This window comes from Aquarana catesbeiana, linkage group LG03, assembly GCF_042186555.1.
Source record: "Aquarana catesbeiana isolate 2022-GZ linkage group LG03, ASM4218655v1, whole genome shotgun sequence".
NCBI classification, from domain to species: domain Eukaryota; kingdom Metazoa; phylum Chordata; class Amphibia; order Anura; family Ranidae; genus Aquarana; species Aquarana catesbeiana.
The window spans coordinates 133,578,941-133,600,952 of NC_133326.1; the positions used below are offsets into that span (position 1 = coordinate 133,578,941).

Sequence of the window (22,012 nt, forward strand, 5' to 3'; positions counted from 1 at the left end):
ATTGAGGAACATAAGGAAGATGATTTGCACACCTGTGGGACATCATTTCTCACAACCAGGCCACACTCTCTCTGCCTTATTTCACTAAATATCCAAGTTTAACCACTTACCAACCTGCTCACAGTAATTATACTGCAAACAGGTGGCAGCTGCAGGCTCAGCAACTTACTGGTACATCGCTGAGAACATGCGCACTGGCGCCCCCCTGAGGCACGCAGCAGTGAAAACTTGTGACCGCTGTGTTCACACGGTGATCGGTATCTGGCCACTGTGCGCAGCCAGGGTATCATGTGATCTCTATGATCAAAAGATTATAATGTGCCCCTGGATGACGTGACTCTATCACGAAACGCCGCGTAGGGCAGAGCGACGTGTTCTCGTCACCTCCCATTGCTGCTGTTATCTCCAGTAGGACGGGCTGTCTTTGAGCTTTCGGCCGGAGCTCCAGACTACACAAAACGCCTACTATTGTCTACTAACATGTGAGTTTAATTCCTTTACTTATTTTAATAAAGCCAACAATTTTACACTATATGGAGCCTTCTTTTCTTTCATGCCATATCCGTAATGCTGTGGGCTGAGGTCTGAGTACCTGTCAGTGTGAACATCCCTAGTATGATACCAAGGTCTCTGATGTTTCATCTCGGTGTAAGGCTTCTGGTCCATTGGTCGTGGTTTGAATCAGTATTGACAAACAGCCCTCTCTGATCCTCTGTAACGGGGGATCATGAGTTTCTGGGAAGCGGCCAGTGTCATTTACGGTGGTGGAACAAGCACTTTTTCCTTCTCACAGCAAGAATCTATGTTTTGTGGAACTTTTTTGAGTTTTATATATATTTTATACCACTTGGGTGATTCACATTTTTGTATATGGACTTTTATATCATATTTTTGGTTTATCATTTTTGAGTGATCATCAATGTGTTAATGTGTTTTGAATTTTATGTTTAATGCACTAATGGGGACCCTTTCACTCATTTTTTAATTATTTGGTTTTGCGATGATGTGTATGATCGCTAATCCTTTCTAGCGCGATTCAATCCCCCCTTTTTTCCAATGTAATTTTTGCTTACTATTGTGAGGCTTTTATTGGCCCATAGCTATCACATGGCACCTGGGCCAATCACAGCACCCTGTACCATGTGATTAGCTGTAGCCAATCACAGATCACAATAGTAAGCAAGCTGCCGTGAATGAAAGGGATGTAAAAAAAATAGTATAAAAAGAAAAAAATGTTTAAAAAAAGATTTTTTTTTTCTTTTTACATACTGTCACCAGTCAGTAGTCCTGATCACCGCCACAGCAGTCATATGATGACACTGAACTATTCCTATGACAAGATGTAAAAAAAAAAAATAGAATGAAGAGAAAAAAAAATGTTTAAAAAAGTGAACAAAAAAAGATTTTTTTTTTCTTTTTACATACTGTCACCAGTCAGTAGTCATGATCACCACCACCAGTCATATGATGATGCTGTGCTGCTCTGGTGACAGTATGTAAAAAAAAATTGAAAACAATTTTTTTTATTTAATTTCTTAATTTTCCAAAGAAAAAAAACTTCAAGCAACTTACCATGCCTCCTCCTAAATACCTTGGGCTGTCTACTTTCCAAAAAGGGGTCATTTGGGGGGTATTTGTACTGTCCTGGCATTTTAGGCCCTCAAGAAATGAGATAGGCCATTAGTACTTCAGGATTGATCAAATTTCAAATATATATACAGTATCTCACAAAAGTGAGTACACCCCTCACATTTTTGTAAATATTTTATTCTATCTTTTCATGTGACAACACTGAAGAAATTACACTTTGCTACAATGTAAAGTAGTGAGTGTACAGCTTGTATAACAGTGTAAATTTGCTGCCCCCTCAAAATAACTCAACACACAGCCATTAATGTCTAAACTGCTGACAACAAAAGTGAGTACACCCCTAAGTAAAAATGTCCAAATTGGGCCCAAAGTGTCAATATCTTGTGTGGCCACCATTATTTTCCAGCACTACCTTCACCCTCTTGGGCATGGAATTCACCAAAGCTTCACAGGTTGCCACTGGAGTCCTCTTCCAATCATCCATGATGGCATCACGGAGCTGGTGGATGTTAGAGACCTTGCGCTCCTCCATCTTCTGTTTGAGGATGCCCCACAGATGTTCAATAGGGTTTAGGTCTGGAGACATGCTTGGCCAGTCCATCACCTTTACCTCAGCTTCTTTAGCAAGTCAGCGGTCGTCTTTGAGGTGTCTTTGGGGTCGTTATTATGTTGGAATACTGCCCTGCGGCCCAGTCTCTGAAGGGAGGAGATCATGCTCTGCTTCGGTATGTCATAGTACATGTTGGCATACATGGTTCCCTCAATGAACTGTAGCTCCCAAGTTCCGGCAGCACTCATGCAGCCCCAGATCATGACACTGCCACCACCATGTTGACTGTAGGCAAGACACACTTGTCTTTGTACTCCTCACTTGGTTGCCACCACACACGCTTGACACCATCTGAACCAAATACGTTTATCTAGGTGTCGTCAGACCACAGGACATGGTTCCAGTAATCCACATCCTTAGTCTGCTTGTCTTCAGCAAACTGTTTGCGGGCTTTCCTGTTCATCATCTTTAGAAGAGGCTTCCTTCTGGGACAACAGCCATGCAGACCAATTTGATGCAGTGTGCAGCGTATGGTCTGAGCACTGACAGGCTGACCCCCCCACCCCTTCCCACCCCTTCAACCTCTGCAGCAATGCAGTCAGCACTCATATGTCTATTTTCCAAAGACAACCTCTGGATATGACGCTGAGCTCAGCTTCTTTGGTTGACCATGGCGAGGCCTGTTCTGAGTGAAACCTGTCCTGTTAAAACACTGTATGGTCTTGGCCACCAACTTTAACACACCTGCTCCCTATTCACACCTGAGACCTTCTAACACCAACGAGTCACATCACACCAGGGAAGGAAAATGGCTAATTGGGTCCAATTTGGACATTTTCACTTAGGGGTGTACTCACTTTTGTTGCGAGCGGATTAGACATTAATGGCTGTGTATTGAGTTATTTTGAGGGGACAGCAAATTTACACTGTTATACAAGATGTACACTCACTACTTTAGATTGTAGAAAAGTGTCATTTCTTCAGTGTTGTCACGTGAAAATATATACAAAATGTAAGGGATGTACTCACTTTTGTGAGATACTGTATATATACCATAGTTTGTAGACTCTCTAACTTTCACACAGAGTAAATAATATACACTGATTTGGGTTATTTTTACGAAAGAACTGTAGACTACATTTTGGCCTAAATTTATGAAGAAAGATTATTTGTTTGCCAAATTTTATAACAGAAACTAAAAAAAGTGTCAACACAGTGGATGACAGATCAAGCTGCAGGGTGTGACTGTGAGGACATCACATAATGATGTCCACCCAGGATGGGAAAGCTCCTGCTTAGCTGTCATTTGAATATAGGCCAGGCAGGAAGCATTTAAACACTACCTGCTTCTCAATCACCATTCTAAAATCACAGCAGAACTAAAGGTGCTACATCAAAACAATCTTTCTCTCTGCACACATTTGTGATTGTGTCTCTCGAGAACTGATTCTGTCTCTGAAGGAACATTTAGGGTAGGGTCGGTATTGTACTGATTGTATCTTGATGTGCTCAAAAGTTTGCATACTCTTGGAGAATTGGTAGTATACAGTATATACTATTTTTAAAAGAAAACAGTGAGCAGACAATATAAATTTCTATTATTTCTTGGGGATTCATATTCAACTGTAGGTCATAACAGAATAGTATAATCATAAAGCAAAACATTGCAACAAGTAAACAAATGAAATGACCCCTATCCAAAAGTCTGCATTCCTTTAGTTCTTAATAATGTGTATTGCCACCTTTAGCATCAATGACATTGTGCAGTCTTTTGTAATACACCATAAAACCTTGGATTGCGAGCATAATTCGTTCCAGAAACATGCTTGTAATCCAAAGCACTTGTATATCAAAGCAAATTTCCCCATAAGAAATAATGGAAACTCAGATGATTCGTTCCACAACCATGTATTCATAGGTCTTTCAGTTTATAGTCCATATAAAAAGATTATAGCAATGTGATAGGTTATGTAACCATAAAATGTCTATCCACAAATGGCAGCCTCCACAAGGGGATTAGAAGCAAAATCCAGCAGTAGCTACAGAGTATAAAAGAGAAGAGAGCCACCTTTAAGTGTAGCAATATGGTTACATTTAATAAAGGTACAACATTTAGCAACTCACATGGATGACGATTAAAAGAGGCACATCTAAGTATGCACGCATCTGGGGTAAAGCTGTCCACATAGACCATCCTCCGCACTGCCGGCTCTCACCGCTGTTATGCCCCGTACACACGGTCGGACTTTGTTCGGACATTCCGACAACAAAATCCTCGGATTTTTTCCGACGGATGTTGGCTCAAACTTGTTTTGCCTACACACGGTCGCACAAAGTTGTCGGAATTTCCGATCGCCAAGAACGCGGTGACGTCAAGCACGTACGACGAGACTAGAAAAGGCCAGTTCAGAACCAAGCACGGCACCCTTTGGGCTCCTTTTGCTAATCTCGTGTTAGTAAAAGTTTGGTGAGAGACGATTCGCGCTTTTTCAGACTCGTGGCTTTCAGATCGTTTTCTGCCGTTCAGTTTGTGCTTGTGGGTTTGTATCTGCTCTTCAGTGCGTGCAGTCAGTTCGTATTGGAGTTTTCTGTGCGATCTTGTCCGCTCGTTGCTGTTTTTCAGGTCGCTCTTCACAGGCCTTGCTGTTCTTCAGTGCGTTCTGTTACTTCGTTCTGAGCAGCCGACCGTTTTCTAGCCATGTTTCATATGCGTACTCCTCGTAGAGTTCGTGCTGTGCGGGGGCTTGGTGTTGGGGTCCTGACCTTGACACAAGTCCAGTCCATGAACAGGGTGGGGAGGAGTTCATGGACCAAGAATTGGTTGCTTCAGCGTGACCAGTTCTGTCATATGCCTTTGCTCCGTGAGATCCGTGAGAATAATCCTGATGATTTCAGGAACTTTCTCAGGATGACGGACCCCGTATTTCACCGTTTGTTGGCTTCGCTGACCCCCTATATTAGCAGGCAGGATACCTGCATGAGGCAAGCCATCACTCCGGAGCAGAGGTTGGTCGCTACCTTGCGGTATTTGGCCACAGGGAGAAGCCTGCAGGACTTGAAGTTCTCGACAGGCATCTCCCCCCAGGCTCTGGGGATCATTATCCCAGAGACCTGTTCTGCCATCATCCAGGTCCTGCAGAAGGAGTATATGAAGGTAAGATTTTTATCCTTTAATATCACATTTTATTGTATTGAATGATTGATAATATATTGTATTTCTTTCCTCATTCCCTAATTACCATGATTGTAATATGCTGTGAATGTCCCCTTTGTCCTCATGCATGCTGGATTTTTATGTAATTATTATTTTAGGTCCTTCATACATATTTGCCCTTCAATAACCTCCCCAGCATGGTGTCTCCTGCCCTATATTCACCTCATGTAGTTACTTAACAATGTATTTTATCAGCTCCATAGTAGTGCTTTACCCCAAACACCCCCTAAAATGTTTTGAAATGTTATTTTTGATTTAAATTCAGGCAGAGTGGCAGAGGCTTTTTTTTGTGGTGTCCCCAAATTTTTTGTAACCCTCCCTCCCCCAACTGCTAAGTCAGCTGATCCCAATTCTCTATCTTCAATCATCTATCTGCTGACTTTGCCAAACCCATACACACTATACCCATCTCTTTAGTGCTCAGATTTATGGATTATTCCCCAAAGCATGTAGTGCACGGGCCTGCCTGTATACTTTCCAATGGTACTGTTTAAAGTTCTTGTATCCTATTATGATCTTGATAGGTAATAGCAGAATGTCCAAATGTGCTCAAATGTGTACAGTGTGTATTTATATCTTTGTATTATGACACTTCTTACCTGTCCAGTGGGCTGCCAATAGTGTAACTAAGGAGGGGCTGTTCCAAGTAATACCCTGTATTTAGGCATTCATCTCTCAATGAAGTGAAGAGGGTTACCTGTCCAAGAGTTCCCCCCCCCATAATGTTAGAAATGGCCCATGAGGGGGGGAGGGGGAATATGATAGGTGTACCTTATACTTTGTTGTTGTTAAATTCCCCTTAATAAATGCTATCTGGAGGTTGACCCATAATGTTTGTGTCTAATCTGCTTGCCAGGTTTCTGTGAAAAAATAGTAATGTTTATTGTTTTTTCCTCAACAGTTTCCTTCCACGCCACAGGAATGGCAGACTATGGCCTCCCACTTTGCCCAGCGGTGGGACTTTCCTAACTGCGGAGGGGCAATTGATGGGAAACACGTCCACATCGTCCCACCACCCAACTCGGGGTCGTACTATTATAATTACAAGGGGTTTAATAGTATAGTGATGTTGGCGGTGGTGTCGGCTAATTACGACTTCTTGTATGTGGACGTGGGGAAGAATGGCCGGATGTCCGATGGTGGAGTCATCGCCCAGACGGAGTTCTGCAGGCGTCTCCAGAATGGCAGCTTGGACTTGCCACCTCCAGAGGACAATGTTGAAGGTCTCCCATTTGTGTTCGTTGCTGATGAAGCATTTGCGCTGGGGGACCACCTGATGCGGCCATTCCCGATGAGGACCCTCACCCCGGAACAGAGGGTTTTTAATTACTGGCTGGCCAGAGCCCGAAGAGTGGTGGAGAACACATTTGGAATCCTGGCCAGCCGGTTCCGATTATTTATGACACCCATCCATATGGCGGAGTATAAACTGAACCATATAATACTTGCCTGCTGTGTTCTCCATAATTTTCTACAAAAACATTCAGCCAACTATGCTGGCTCAGTTGGGCCTGAGGCCGGAATCCCAAATACATCAACAATGACGGCACTTGAAAGCGGCCGTCCTGGCTTGCCCTCCCTGAATGCCCGTGATGTCCGGTTACGATACCTGGAGTTCTTTGCGGGTAGGGGGGCTATCAATATGCCAGACAATCTGTGACACCTTTTTCAAATAAAAAACAACCAAAAGAAATTCTTGGTGGACATTTACTGCTTGTGTTTGTTTTAGCTGACCCTGACAGAAATGTGTTGAGTGCAGAAAATGTCGTGATTGGGTAACCTTATAAAAAACAGTGTTGGCTGGTACTTCCTAAATGCAAAAACACATTTCACTACAAGTGCACTTGCAACTGCACTGAACCTGCACTTGTAGTGCAAAGAGGATTTGCCCTTAGGAAATAACCCCCATTTGTGCATAAAACAACAATTACATCACCCCAAAAGTGTTGTAGTGTTGAGACAATAATCCACACATTCTTGAGTAAGGCACTTTTTTATACCTGCACAATCACATGCGCATTTACCAAAGGTTTTTAAAACAAACCAACATGTTTGTTGTATAACAATGTTTGCAGTAGCATTATGAAAAATCTAAATATCCATTTCAGATAAAACAGGCCTGTGTAAAACCAACAAGAAAGCCAAAAAACTTGAACTTACAAAGTTCACATTAGGTAAAACCTGAAGGCTATATCAGACATCAGTATTTAGGAGCTGGGTTTGATCTAGCGTTCAGATGGGGGGAAATCACCCCTGGAAAAGCCAAATTTGGAAGATGCACACCAATTTACGAATGGCAACATGTGCTATCTGCCATCAGGGGGGATCAAGGGACGTGTTTTGGGGGAGAAAGCCTTTCCTCAATGCGACTTTATAATTGAGGAAGGTGTTGCACCCCCAAAACACGTCCATTGATCTCCCGTGATGGCAGATAGCACATGTTGGCACACTGTGTGCATCCTCCAAATTTGGCTTTTCTAAACATTTTAAAAATTTTTGGAAGATTGGACCACATTAATAAAAACAGGTGATTTTGTGGGGTTTAAATTCGCCCCAAAACATCAATGATGTTATTATTTTTTTTAATAACATCACTGATTTGTTTCTGGATGTTTTGCAATTGGAGATTACACCCCATGATCTCCCCGATAAGTATCTGGGCACTTTCTGAAGTAAAGCGTTCATGATCCCTCACATCACGATCACCTAAAAAGAGATAAAGAACAAAAAAAAGGTCTCAAAAATCTGCCACCATCCATCTCGTTTACCTGAGTCTGTGGTCGCAGACACTCACCTGTTGTGGTGCGAATCTCCACCACGTCTTCTTCTTCCTCCTGCTCTTCTTCTTCGTTTGGGGGTATTTCACCTTCTTCCATAGGTGGGGGGTCTGTGGTCTCCTCGGATGAGGGCTGTCCTCCGAGTCTTTTCTCCCCTATGTAAAACAAAAATGGTATAATTAGCACACAGATATTTGATGGCAGAACTAGAAATAGGAAACATTGCTTGGAAGTGGGGTACAATTGTCTATTTTAGCCGAGTTCCAAGATGTATATTTTTTTTTATTGCCCTTTGTCAAGCTGCAATACTTTACATGTTTGGTACAAGCTTCACAGATGTAGCCCCCCCTATAGTATACACTGGAGCACCTGTGTGCCCCCCTAATAAAAATGGTGTTCTGGGGTCCCACACTAGTGCTCCAGTGTCCAGATGTGAAAACAGCTGCTCAGTGTCCTCTCTTTACACACAATCTAGTTGTCATTTCATTCTAGTAACAAACCCATCTACACAAACAAATCTTTGGCATCCAAGTAGGCCCCAAAAAATGTGTGAAAATGCATATGGCCTAAACAATGGTGTTCTAGAGGCCGAAATAAAAATGTTTGATACGAACGAATAATGGGCCCATGAACATTAAAGTTGCCCTTTTAAACGTTACAATTAATAAAAGCATATGGAGCAGAACGAACGTAATAAAGACAGAAAGAATAGGAACACAGCACAACTACTTACTTTTTTGCAGCACTCTCCGGATCTTTCGGTACTGCTCTAGCTCTCTCAACTTCAGGTCCGACCACCGCTTCCTGAGCTGATCTTTAGACCTTCGTACCCCGAAATTCCGCTCTAGACTCCTGACCACTTTACCAATGATTTTTGCCTTTCGGATGTTGGGGTTGGGGTAAGGCCCATATTTTCCGTCATAGTCGGACTTCCTCATGATGTGTACCATCTCCAACATCTCCCCAAACGACATATTTGTGGCCTTAAAACGTCTCCTTCTGGATCGGGACGTGCCTGGATCCGGGCTTTCCTCCTCCTCCTCCTCGTTGCTATAATTAGCATGCACCTGCTGTAACTCTGCCATCATGCTCTTCACCCACTGCGCCGAACGAAAAGGGGCGGGGAATACACTAGAAAGAACATCAGGGGCGGGCGGAGTTACACGCATGCGCAGTGTGTATAAAGCGTAACACGCGTGTGTATTACGTACGATCTGTGAGCGGAGGAAGGAGCATTGGACGCGCCGATCGTAAGAACGAAGGTAAGAGACAAACTTGTGCCTATACTGCTTCTAGATTGAGGCCTATATTGTAACAAGATTAGGAGAGTTTTGTCTGACATTAGGCTTTGTCTTGTGTTGTGTCTTGCAGTGAACATGGATATCTTAATGAGAGATACTGACTTCATGTCACTATTCATTGATATGCTAAGTGAGCTGCCCTGTCTGTGGGAGATTACCCACCCCCATTTCAAGAACCAAGCAAAGAGGAAGGCAGCACTGGAGCAATTGTGTGAAATTGTGAAGCAGGTGATCCCCACGGCAGACATCACTTATTTAAAGATTTTCATTGGTGGCCTGAGGAGCACATATCTGAGGGAGCGCAAGAAAGTCCTGGATTCACAGAGATCCGGAGCAGCAGATGACATCTATGTCCCCAGGATGTTGTACTACGACAGGCTGCACTTTCTGGCAGGCCAGACTGAACCCAGGCCATCCCTCTCCAGTCTTCCTTCCACGCTTCCTTCCCCCCTGGCTGAGGCTTCTGATGCCCAACCTGGGCCTTCCAGGCCGCATGTGGAGGAGCCCAGATTGAGCCAGGTATAGCATTCCTCTAAATATTTCTGCTTGTCCAATCAATGATGTTAACTAGATGTTAGTTTGGAGTACTAATTTAGGATTGTGATTAATGATGCAAAACATTACAACTATGTCCCTTTTTCATACACAGGGAAGTCTCAGCCAGGAGGTGGCCGGGCCGAGCCGGCTGGCTGATCTGCAGGTCCCTCCACCCCCCCTGAAAAGAGAAAGTGGCAGTAGGACGAGTGCCCTAGAGGAGGCGGCTATCAGATTCTTTTGGAGGGCTACAGAGGTCCTGGGAGCACCCCACACCATGCAGGAGAACTTTGCTGCATTCATAGCATATAAAATGCAGAGGATGGAGGAGGGCCAAAAAGCCATGTGTCAGGCCCTCATATCAGAGGCTCTGGAGAAAGGTATGAGGGGCCAAATTACACCTCACACACAGCTTTGGGATGGTCCTCCTCCTCCTCCTCCCTCTCCTCCAGGTCCTCCCAGTCCTCCCCCAGGTCCTCCCAGTCCTCCTCCAGGTCCCCCCAGTCCTCCTCCTCCTCCAGGTCCTACTCCTCCTCCTGCCACATCTCCAACTGCACAGCCACAGCCCGGAAGGAAGTGTGAAAGGAAGACCAGACAGTGATTGCCCTGGGTCCAGTCTGGTCGGCCAAAAAATGCAGCCTCTTGTGGTACCACAGCCTGGGGACACAGATGTCATCTGCTGCTATCCAGATCTCTGCGAATCCCAGACCAGACTGCCCTCCCTTACATATGGACTCCTCAGGCCACCAATTTTGATGTTGAAGAATTGATGTCTGCCGTGGGGCTCCCAGGCTTCACTAATTTCTCCTGTTGATCCAGTGTTGCCTTCCTCTTTGTTTGGTTCTGATCCCTTAATAAAGGATTTTTGTTTTGAATTATACTCTCCTATGTGTTTTACTTCAAAAATGACAGTTTTTTTGTGAGGATTCAGGTACATTTCTAATATACAATGTGAAATGAACAAGGGACACCATCAACAAACAATCTCCTTGAGATTAAATATTAAAAGATATCAATGGTGTTGGGGTAACTTGCCACACAAAACACACACAAAAATATTCTGGAGTAAAAATAAAAATAACATTGAACAAAGATCAGCCTTGGAAAAAATCCAAACATTAAAGAAAAAAAAAGGCTTAAAAACAAAAAAAAAAAAAAAACATAAAAAATATAAAACTGTCAGATGTGACAACTAATAACAATATATTGAGGGAATCCCACTAAAAAAACACAAATAAAAGTTTGTGAGAAGTGTGTGTGAATATGAGCAGCAAAACGTTTAATTCTTGTCACATTATAAAGAAGAAGAGAGTGCGCTGTATTAAACCATTTTTTACATTGCAGCGTGACGAAAGTGCTGTATCCATTGCGAACGCTAAGTTTACCAGAACGAGCTGTCCGGTGGCGGAATTTCTTCTGAGCATGCGTGGCACTTTGTGCGTCGGAACAGGCCACACACGGTCGGAATTGACGCGATCGGATTTTGTTGTCTGAAAATTTTATCTCCTGCTGTCCAACTTTGTGTGTCGGAAAATCCGATGGAAAATGTCCGATGGCGCCCACACACGGTCGGAATTTCCGACAACACGCTCCGATCGGACATTGTCCATCGGAAAATCCGACCGTGTGTACGGGGCATTAGTCTGCAATTGTGACCGGGAAGACTACCCTGCAGTAGAGCGATCTGAAAGCGAGGCTTGAAGAGCTCGTGGAGAGTAGCGTGGAAGCTATGATGCCGATAGCATTGCGAAGGATGATGAGTTGGGAGGATGCGAGTTGCTAAATGTTGTACCTCCATTAAATGTAACCATATTGCCACACTTATAGGCGCCTGTCTTCTCTTTTATACACAGTTGTGACTTGATGCTACTTGTATATCAAAACATCGCTTGTATATCAAGTCAGAATTTATGAAAAAATATTGCTTGTCTTGCAAAACACTCTCAAACCAAGTTACTCTCAAACCAAGGTTTTACTGTAGTTGTCTATGAATTCTTGTAGAATGCCTAAAGGTCATGCAAACTCTTTGGTCATGTTGCATGAACCGCACATTTGAGCCCTCCCCAGAGTGGCTCCATGATATTAAGATAAGGGGCGTGGCTGTACGGAAACTGTCCTGTATCCTCCAAGTGCCTCCTTGTCTGTGATCACAGACTTGGAGAACACAGGACAGGAAGTTTTCCTACTCCACAGGCTGCACAGTGGCTCATACTGTGAAAGTGAAATACCTCCTTGTGGGGTGAATAATAGCAGTGAGTGCATTTCTTATGGGGCACGGTTTTCTAAGAAGCACAGAACAATTTGAAGGAGCACATTGTCACTTTATCATTGGACTTTTTTTATACACCAGGGTTTAAGGACAGTATATGCATGTTTCTGAGCCCAGTTTCACAGGAATACTATATACCAGTCATATATGTTGTATTTTTTGGCACAGAAATGTTACTTTGAATTGCAGATTTTGCACAGGATTGTGGATTTCACACAGGAAAAGTCAGCGCTTTTCTATTTGTTTTTTCATTTTTATTTCTCATTTTATTTTTGTTTGAATGCACATAGCTTCTAACAGTATGCATTATAAATAAGCGATCAGGAAGTTTACACAGTAGGATATCCTTTACATTTCTTACTTTTTGCACTTTTTTTTCACTTTTTGCACTATATGCACCCGTGGTATACACTCCCCTCAAGTATTTAGAGGTTGCAAATTACCTCTTAATAAAAGCAGCGCCATATCTATCCTTCCCCTTTTTTCACATTTTTTCTAGATTTACCTTAGGGTAAATTTATTGATAGAGGCTGCAGCCCTTCACATATTTTACATTTAATTTTCATTTGTACCATAAGAGCGGGAGTGAAATCTTTCACACGTTGAGAACATGTTTAGTAGAATGAACTGTCAAACGCCAATAAGCCTCCGGCCAAGGCTGGGGGTCAACATCGGGTGATTGAGCTTTAATGCTCAGGGGTTGGGGTGTGGATTAGAGGGGGGCAGAGGAGGTCAGTTAGAGAGGCCTATGCTGGTCGGATGCAAAGTAGGAGGAGCGTAGGACCACCACGGGCCCCATGCCTGGAGGAATTTGGCATGGGAGTCGTGGACAGTACCAGACATCTTCTCATTAATCATGAGAATCATTAAGATGCTCTTCATCTCCGCAAACGAGACAGACGGCCTCTTCCAGGCCCTTGCTATTGCACGCTTCATGGCGATAAACAAATAGGTGGCCAATTTCTGCTCATAGGAAAAAAGGCCGGGATCGGGCAATGGAGTAAGGCCAACTTGGCATCTTTGTGGGTAGACACATGGAAGAGAGTAAACAGAAGGCCAAATACCCTTGACCAGAATCCCACTAAGCGGGGGCAGGACCACCAGATATGACGTTCATCTCCACACTGACCACAGTCCCTGAAGCATCTATCACTGTATGATGGGTTTAATTTGGCAATGCGGGTTGGAACCCAGTACCAGCGGAAGAGTACCTTATAGGCTGCCTCCAGGGTAGCCGTGTTAAAGGAGCATTTCGCAATATTAGACCAGGCTTTGCTCCAATCGGCCAAATCAATGGGGGATAAGTCCCGCTCCCATTTGGGGACTTAAGATAAGGAGGTTGGAGTCCCACTCGAGTTGAAGTAGGAGTAAATCAAATATATGGTACCAGGAGATCCTGGAAAGTGTTGGCATGTTTGCTCAAAGGCCGTTTTCTGGTACGAAAAAGGGTCATTGCGTCTGAGAGAGGATATCCAGTGTCGCAATTGGAGACAGCGGAAGAATTCCACTGGGGGAGCATCATGAGTCCCTTGGATTGAAGTCCATGAGGGGAAGGTGCAGGTTCCAAGAAAATGTCGGACCTGAGTGACTCCATGGGCTGGCCACCAGGAAAAAACATGAGGTTGTTCTAAGCTAGGGGGGAAACATAGGGTTATTTAGGAGGGGGAGGAGCTGAAGGAACAGGGACATGAGCCCACCGGAGTACTGAACAGTGTCCCAAAGCTTCAAGATATGGGCCATTAGGAGGCTGAGTGAGGGGGTATGCAGTTAAGGGGGAAGCCATAAGAGGGCATAGATGGGGACCGTTGCACAGTTGGGGATTTCCAGGAGAACCCAGAGTGGAATATCGGAGGTTGCCTGGAACATTGGAAGCTGGGAGATTTGCGCAGCCTGGTAATATTTGACGATATTTGGGACTCCAAGCCTACCTCTCAGCCTGTGGGCATACAGGGTAAAGCGGGAGACCCTGGGACGCTTGTTAGCCCAAATAAAGAAGAGAAGCCTTTTCTGGAGAAGACGCAAGAAGAATGTGGGGATCCGAACCAGTAGGGTCCAGAAGAAGTATAAGTTCTTCGGAAGGACCGTCATCTTGATGGCATGGATGTGGCCAATCCAAGACAAGGTGGAAAACCGCCAAGATGTCATGAGCGCTATGATGGTACGTAACAGAGGATAGTAGCTGGCATAAAAAAGAGAGGAGTAAGAGGGAGTCAGCTTAATATCCAAATAAGGGCATGCAAAGTTTTGAGCACAACTGTATATACCTGCCTTTGAGCAAACATGCCAGCACTCTCCAAGATCTGTGTCACTACAGTACTGATTATGTATATAGCTTGGTCTGCAGCTCTGGCAGGAAAAGGAGTCTGTGTCTGTGCTGCAGTTGGGCAATTTACACAGGCATGAATGCAAGAGAGATTCCTATTGCAGAACATAGAGCAGCCAGTGTTAAGCCACCCTCCATCCACTAGGGGGTGCACTGACGATGTGAACTGCTGGAGAACCTGGGAATTGTGAAGGACTGTGTGAGATGTAATCCCCAAAGAGTCTTAACCATAATCCCAAAGACTCTGTGGTGGAGAGGAGGAGAGGCTGCATCTTTCCCAGTGAGGGAAGATAGGATAGACATCTTGGCAAGAAAGCTGAAGCTGCAAGGGGACTGCTGCATCTGACTGAAAGAGGGACACAGAGGCAGCCATTCTGAAGCATCGGAGGATGACATGAATGCTGTTTGAGCCTGCTGCCTGATTGAGGAGCTGGATGCTGAGCACTTTGCCAGTGAGCAGAAGAAGATCCCCCTGCTGACACAGAGTGGTGAGAGGCCAATGGCCAACCTTGCATTACACGTTGCTAAAAGAGGGACAGAGTTTTCCGTAAGTAATACAGTGGCAGTGCCTGCACCAGTTCTTAAAGGGACTTTACCATGAGCACTCCACCATAATGGTAGAGCCCCAACGACGAGCTGTGTACACCCCTCACATTTTTGTAAATATTTTATTATATCTTTTCATGTGACAACACAGAAAAAATGACACTTTGCTACAATGTAAAGTAGTGAGCGTACAGCTTGTATAACAGTGTAAGTTTGCTGTTCCTTTAAAATAACTCAACACAGCCTCTAATGTCAAAACCGCTGGCAACAAGAGTGAGTACACCCTAAGTGAAAACATCAAAATTTGGCATAATTAGTGTTACAGGGTCTCAGGTGAGAATAGGGAGCAATAGGGAGCAGGTGTGTTAAATTTGGTGTTATCGCTCACTTTTGTGAGATACTATATATATATATATATTTATATTTATATATACACATATGCATACAGGGTTCAAGAGAGGTTGTGTTTTATAACAATTATTGTTGCTGCAGCATATTACTCCTATTGCTTAAGTATTGTAGTATGTTTCTCTTATTTATTCTGCAGTACAGTATATTTCTTCTTTGTTTACCCTGTTGTAATATACATTTTTCGCTCTTACCTAAAATGTTACTAAATCCAGGACCCTGCATTCACTATATCTGGTTTCCCACAGTATCCAGAACATGGAAATGCAATCATTTTATTAATTTTATTATTATTTTATTTTATTTAATATTTTATTAAATATAAACTGCTAAATACCTTTTCTCAGAAGTCTTGTGACTTCTATCAGTGCCTGGTTAAAGCTTGAAGGAGGAGTTTTCAAACTGTACTGGCTGTCCTATCGGGATGCAGGACCCCCGTCCCTCTCTCTGGACAGTGCTGATTGGCCCTGTGATGATCACATGCACTCTTCCAAGAAAAAAAAATTAGTAGAGCTGCACGATTAATTGTGCAGAATCGTTATCGTGATCTTGAAAAAAGTATTTCCCGATTCTTTCTATTAGGAAAATTCTCTCTGCTCTGCTAAAGCGGACAGCCGTCAAAAGAAAGGAAAAAAAAAAAAAACAGGCAGTCTGCCAAGAATCACATTCTTTAGCAGTGGAACTTAAGTAGAAACATTGTAACAATTTGTCCTTTACATCAAAGGAATATACTTTGGTGTGAAAATGAGGGAAGTTTAACCACCTAAACACTAAACCTTTTTCTGACATTTGTTGGTTTCAAGTTAAAATCATTTTTTTTTTTGCTAGAAAATCACTTAGAACCCCCAAACATTATATATATTTTTTTTAGTAGAGACCATAAAGATACAATGGTGGTTGTTGCAATATTTTATGTCACACTGTATTTGCTTAGCAGTTGTTCAAATGCAATTTTTTGGGAAAAAAATTACACTTTAATGAATTTAAAAAAAAAAACAACTAACCAGTAAAGTTAGCCCAATATTCTTGTATAATGTGAAAGATTTTATGCCGCGAGAAACGTGATTTTTTTATGCTAAGCAAAAAAATTGTGATTCTTATTTTGGCCAGAATCGTGCAGCTCTACTCTCTAGCAATACATACCAAACTGAGAGTGTGCAGCCTGACTCCAGTAACTCTGTCTTATCCAGATATGTTTTGGAGACAATGCAAGAAGGGGAGGATCTGTTCATACAGGATCAAACAGCCTTTTTACACATTGCCGAGAATTAACCCCTTAGGTTTTACGGTGAGTATAACAAGCATGCTTAACTGCATATACAGACTGATTTTACTGTTGTGGGTTTAGTAACACTTTAACCAGTGGCTGTGTCCTTTTTTTTTTATATAATTGACAATTTTTATTACATTTTATATTTTCAATACAAAAACAGAAGACATAGATGAAGAAGAAAGAATAAGGAAAACAATCATAATTAACCTTCTCTGGATAGCACAAAGGCTTTCATCAAATAACAAAGATGAGACATAGCCTGCTAACATAAAGGACTAGACTATATCTTAATAGAAAATGAGAACATAATACTGAAATAAGGACAATAAGAGTACTGCAGTCATCTGCATACCATATCAGCATATTAGTAACTTTTAATAGCATAGCCAGCATCTCCATGAAAGTAAGAGAAAAAAGAAACAAAAGTACACATTATATCAACCAGCTGAACACGTCACTCCTGGGCTATAAGTTGTTTCACTACACAGGACTAGGGGAATCCCAAGCAATCAGGGGTGATCTATCTGGAGATACCAATGCTCCCATATTACCGTATGTAGATCAACCCAAACAACTAGATGGGCCGACAAAGACTCCATAACCTCCACATCCTTAATTCCAGCATGAAGATCAAGGAAGTGATGGGGGTTCTGCTTTTTCTAGTGAAGGGCCACTAAACACCTGTCCGCCGTTATTATATGTGTGGCCAGTATTTTGGCTAACCCAGGGAGTGTAGGAAGATGAAGTCTCAATAAGAAAACCCTAGGGGAGAAAGGAATATCCACCTCAAACAGCCGATGGAGAAACTCCTGGACCGAGTCCCAATAAAGCTGAAGAGAAGAGCAGTGCCAATAAATGTGGAATAACGTGCCCCGGTCCTGGAGACATCTCCAGCAGTGATCCGAGGCTGTTGAATATATAGCATGTAGGCGAGATGGTGTCATGTACCAAAAGAAAAGTACCTTATAAGTGTTCTCCTTATAAAGCGTACGTATGGAGCTTTTGACTGCACGGGACCATGTAATTTTCCATTGTTCAGGGGATAGTTCTTCTCTAAAATGTTCCTCCCATTTATGCATGTAACTGTGTTTCCCCAAAGATTCCATATAATAAGAGTTTAGAATTTTATATACAGTATCTCACAAAAGTGAGTACACCCCTCACATTTTTGTAAATATTTTATTATATCTTTTCATGTGACAACACTGAAGAAATGACACTTTGCTACAATGTAAAGTAGTGAGTGTACAGCTTAAATAACAGTGTAAATTTGCTGTCCCCTCAAAATAACTCAACATACAGCCATTAACCACTTCAGCCCCGGACCATTATGCTGCTTAAGGACCAGAGGACTTTTTCCAATTTGGCACTGCGTCGCTTTAACTGCTAATTGCGCGGTCATGCAATGCTGTACCCAAACGAAATTTGCGTCCTTTTCTTCCCACAAATAGAGCTTTCTTTTGATGGTGTTTGATCACCTCTGCCGTTTTTATTTTTTGCGCTATAAACGGAAAAAGACCGAAAATTTTGAAAAGAAATGATATTTTCTAAGGGTGTAAATTTTTGATTTCACTCTTCACTGCCTATCACAGTTTCGGAGGCCATGGAATGCTCAGGTGGCACAAACCCCCCAAATGACCCCATTTTGGAAAGTAGACACCCCAAGCTATTTGCTGAGAGGCATGGTGAGTATTTTGCAGCTCTCATTTGTTTTTGAAAATGAAGAAAGACAAGAAAAACATTTTTTTTCTCTTTTTTCAATTTTCAAAACTTTGTGACAAAAAGTGGGGTCTGCAAAATACTCACTATACCTCTCAGCAAATAGCTTGGGGTGTCTACTTTCCAAAATGGGGTCATTTGGGGGGGTTGTGCCACCTGGGCATTCCATGGCCTCCGAAACTGTGATAGGTAGATAGATAGTGAAGAGTGAAATAAAAAATGTACGCACTTAGAAACCCTGAAGGCGGTGCTTGGTTTTTGGGGTCCCGTACGCGGCTAGGTTCCCAAAAAGTCTCACACATGTGGTATCCCCGTACTCAGGAGAAGCAACAGAATGCATTTTGGGGTGTAATTTCACATATTCCCATGGCATGTTTGAGCAATATATCATTTAGTGACAACTTTGTGCAAAAAAAAAAAAAATTTGTCTCTTTCCCACAACTTGTGTCACAATATAAAATATTCCATGCACTCGACATGCCTCTCAGCAAATAGCTTGGGGTGTCTACTTTCCAAAATAGGGTCATTTGGGGGGGTTTTGAACTGTCCTGGCATTTTATGCACAACATTTAGAAGCTTATGTCACACATCACCCACTCTTCTAACCACTTGAAGACAAAGCCCTTTCTGACACTTTTTGTTTACATGAAAAAATTTTTTTTTTTTTCAAGAAAATTACTTTGAACCCCCAAACATTATATATTTGTTTAAAGCAAATGCCCTACAGATTAAAATGGTGAGTGTTTCATTTTTTTTTTACACAGTATTTGCGCAGCGATTTTTCAAACGCATTTTTTGGGGGAAAAACACACTTTTTTAAATTTGAATGCACTAAAACACACTATATTGCCCAAATGTTTGATGAAATAAAAAAGATGATCTTAGGCCGAGTACATGGATAGCAAACATGACATGCTTTAAAATTGTGCACAAACGTGCAGTGGCAACAAAATAAATACATTTTTAAAAGCCTTTAAAAGCCTTTACAGGTTACCACTTTAGATTTACAGAGGAGGTCTACTGCTAAACTTACTGCCCTCGATCTGACCTTCGCGGTGATACCTCACATGCATGGTGCAATTGCTGTTTACATTTAACGCCAGACCGACGCTTGCATTTGCCTTAGCGCGAGAGCAGGGGGGAAAGGGGTGCTTTTTTTTTTTCTTTTTCTTTATTATTTTTTTTGCTTTTTTATCTTATTTTTAAACTGTTCCTTTCATTTTTTTTAAATCATTTTTATTGTTATCTCAGGGAATGTAAATATCCCCTATGATAGCAATAGGTAGTGACAGGTACTCTTTTTTGAAAAAATTGGGGTCTATTAGACCCTAGATTTCTCCTCTGTCCTCAAAGCATCTGACCACACCAAGATCGGTGTGATAAAATGCTTTCCCAATTTCCCAATGGCGCTGTTTACATCCGGCGAATCTAAGTCATAAAATGCTCATAGCTTCCGGTTTCTTAGGCCATAGAGATGTTTGTAGCCACTCTGGTCTCTGATCAGCTCTATGGTCAGCTGGCTGAATCACCGGCTGCTTTCTTAGGTTCCCTGTTGAGACAGGAGAGCCAGAGAAAAACACGGAAGATGGTTGGGGGGGGGCATTTTCTCCCACTGCTTGTAAAAGCAGTCTAGAGGCTAATTAGCCGCTAGGATTGCTTTTACATGAAAGCCGACTGCTGGCTGAAAAGAATGATACCAAGATGATACCTAAACCTGCAGGCATCATTCTGGTATAACCACTCAAAGTTGTGAATGGCGTACCTGAAGACAAAAAAATGGTTAACAATAAAGCACAGTAAACAGTAAAGTATAAAAAATTGCATACCTGAAAAGCAAACATGATAAAACATAATAACAATAAAACATTGCAGAATAGAATACAGTAAAAAAGAACAAAGAACAATAGAGAGAGAATAGAGAGTGAGAGAACAATAAAACAACAACTATTTTTGTTTTTTTGTTTGTTTTTTTGTGTTTTTTTTTTTTTTTTTTACACTGTTTTTGTAACTGTAACTTTTATAACTGTAACCGGTTCCAGGTTCGGGTCTCTCAAAATGCGATGGCATCTTGGGAGACCCTGTGAAAGTGTGTCCTAGTCTGTGCAATGCTGTACCCTATGCTAATACTCAACTAGTGAATGGTAGCGTTCAAAACATTCACCAATGCAAAAACCAGGATTGTCAGGACAGGAGGGACAATAATAGCGGTGTCGCGCCTATATCCGCGCTTTCTACAGACACAACATCTTTTTTGGGGGGGTTCGCTGGGTAGGGGTACTCGGGAGGACATAAAGAAAATGCCTCTCATGCAGCCGACTGCATTTGGTTGGGGATGTGAATGGGGGAAGTACGGGCATTGCAGAAGTGGTGGGTTCCCAATTAGGAATGGCGAATGCAGAAGGAAGGGCACTATGGGCACGACAGGCCAATTTGTCTTCTTCTTGGTGGCAGCGGGACACTACTTGTGCTTGCCACCTCACCAGCTTGAACTTATGGGACTCACCACGTCACCAAGTGTTACTGCAGTGCTGGTTTGACTAAGACCGGGGTGTACTAGGCCGCTGGCGCTTGCCAGTTCACCAAAATGCTACCAAAAAAAACGTTAGCGATCGCAGGGATCAGGCCTGACTCTGCGAATGCTGCAGTTATGCGTTTAGTGTTTTGTAAGTGTCAGTGATCGATCGATACTGCACTTGGGTGGGCTGGGCTGGGCCGAGCGGAGGGGCAAAACGCAGGTGCTAGCAGGTATCTGGGCTGATCCCGCTAATACTGCGTTTTTGGGAACCCTAAACTGCTGGGGACGCTAGTATAGATCTGATCAGATCAGATATTGATCCGTTCAGATACTATACCACTAAGGGAGGTGTACGGTGCGTGGGTGTTAGCGCTACTGGCGCTAACCTGACGCTGCTTGGGGCTGGTGCTTGCCAGTTCACCAAAACACTACCAAAAAAACTGTTAGCGATCGCAGGGATCAGGCCTGACTCTGCGAATGCTGCAGTTATGCATTTAGTGTTTTGTAAGTGACAGTGATCGATCGATACTGCACTTGGGTGGGCTGGGCTGGGCTGGGCGGAGGGGCAAAATGCAGGTGCTAGCAGGTATCTGGGCTGATCCCGCTAACACTGCATTTTTGGGAACCCTAAATTGCTGGGGACGCTAGTATAGATCTGATCGGATCAGATATTGATCCGTACAGATACTATACCACTAAGGGAGGTGTACGGTGCGTGTGTGGGTGTTAGCGCTACTGGCGCTAACCTGACGCTGCCTGGGGCTGGTGCTTGCCAGTTCACCAAAATGCTACCAAAAAAACTGTTAGCGATCGCAGGGATTAGGCCTGACTCTGCGAACGCTGCAGTTATGAGTTTAGTGTTTTGTAAGTGACAGTGATCGACCGATACTGCACTTGGGTGGGCTGGGCTGGGACAGGCGGAGGGGCAAAACGCAGGTGCTAGCAGGTATCTGGGCTGATCCCGCTAACACTGCGTTTTTGGGAACCCTAAAC

General features: G+C 43.0%; 1 protein-coding gene across 1 annotated transcript in view; it reads right to left on the reverse strand.

Annotated features, from left to right (window-relative positions):
* Positions 1–22,012, reverse strand: part of PAX4 (paired box 4) — a 97,454-nt gene that overhangs the window by 39,052 nt on the left and 36,390 nt on the right. The window lies entirely within an intron of this gene.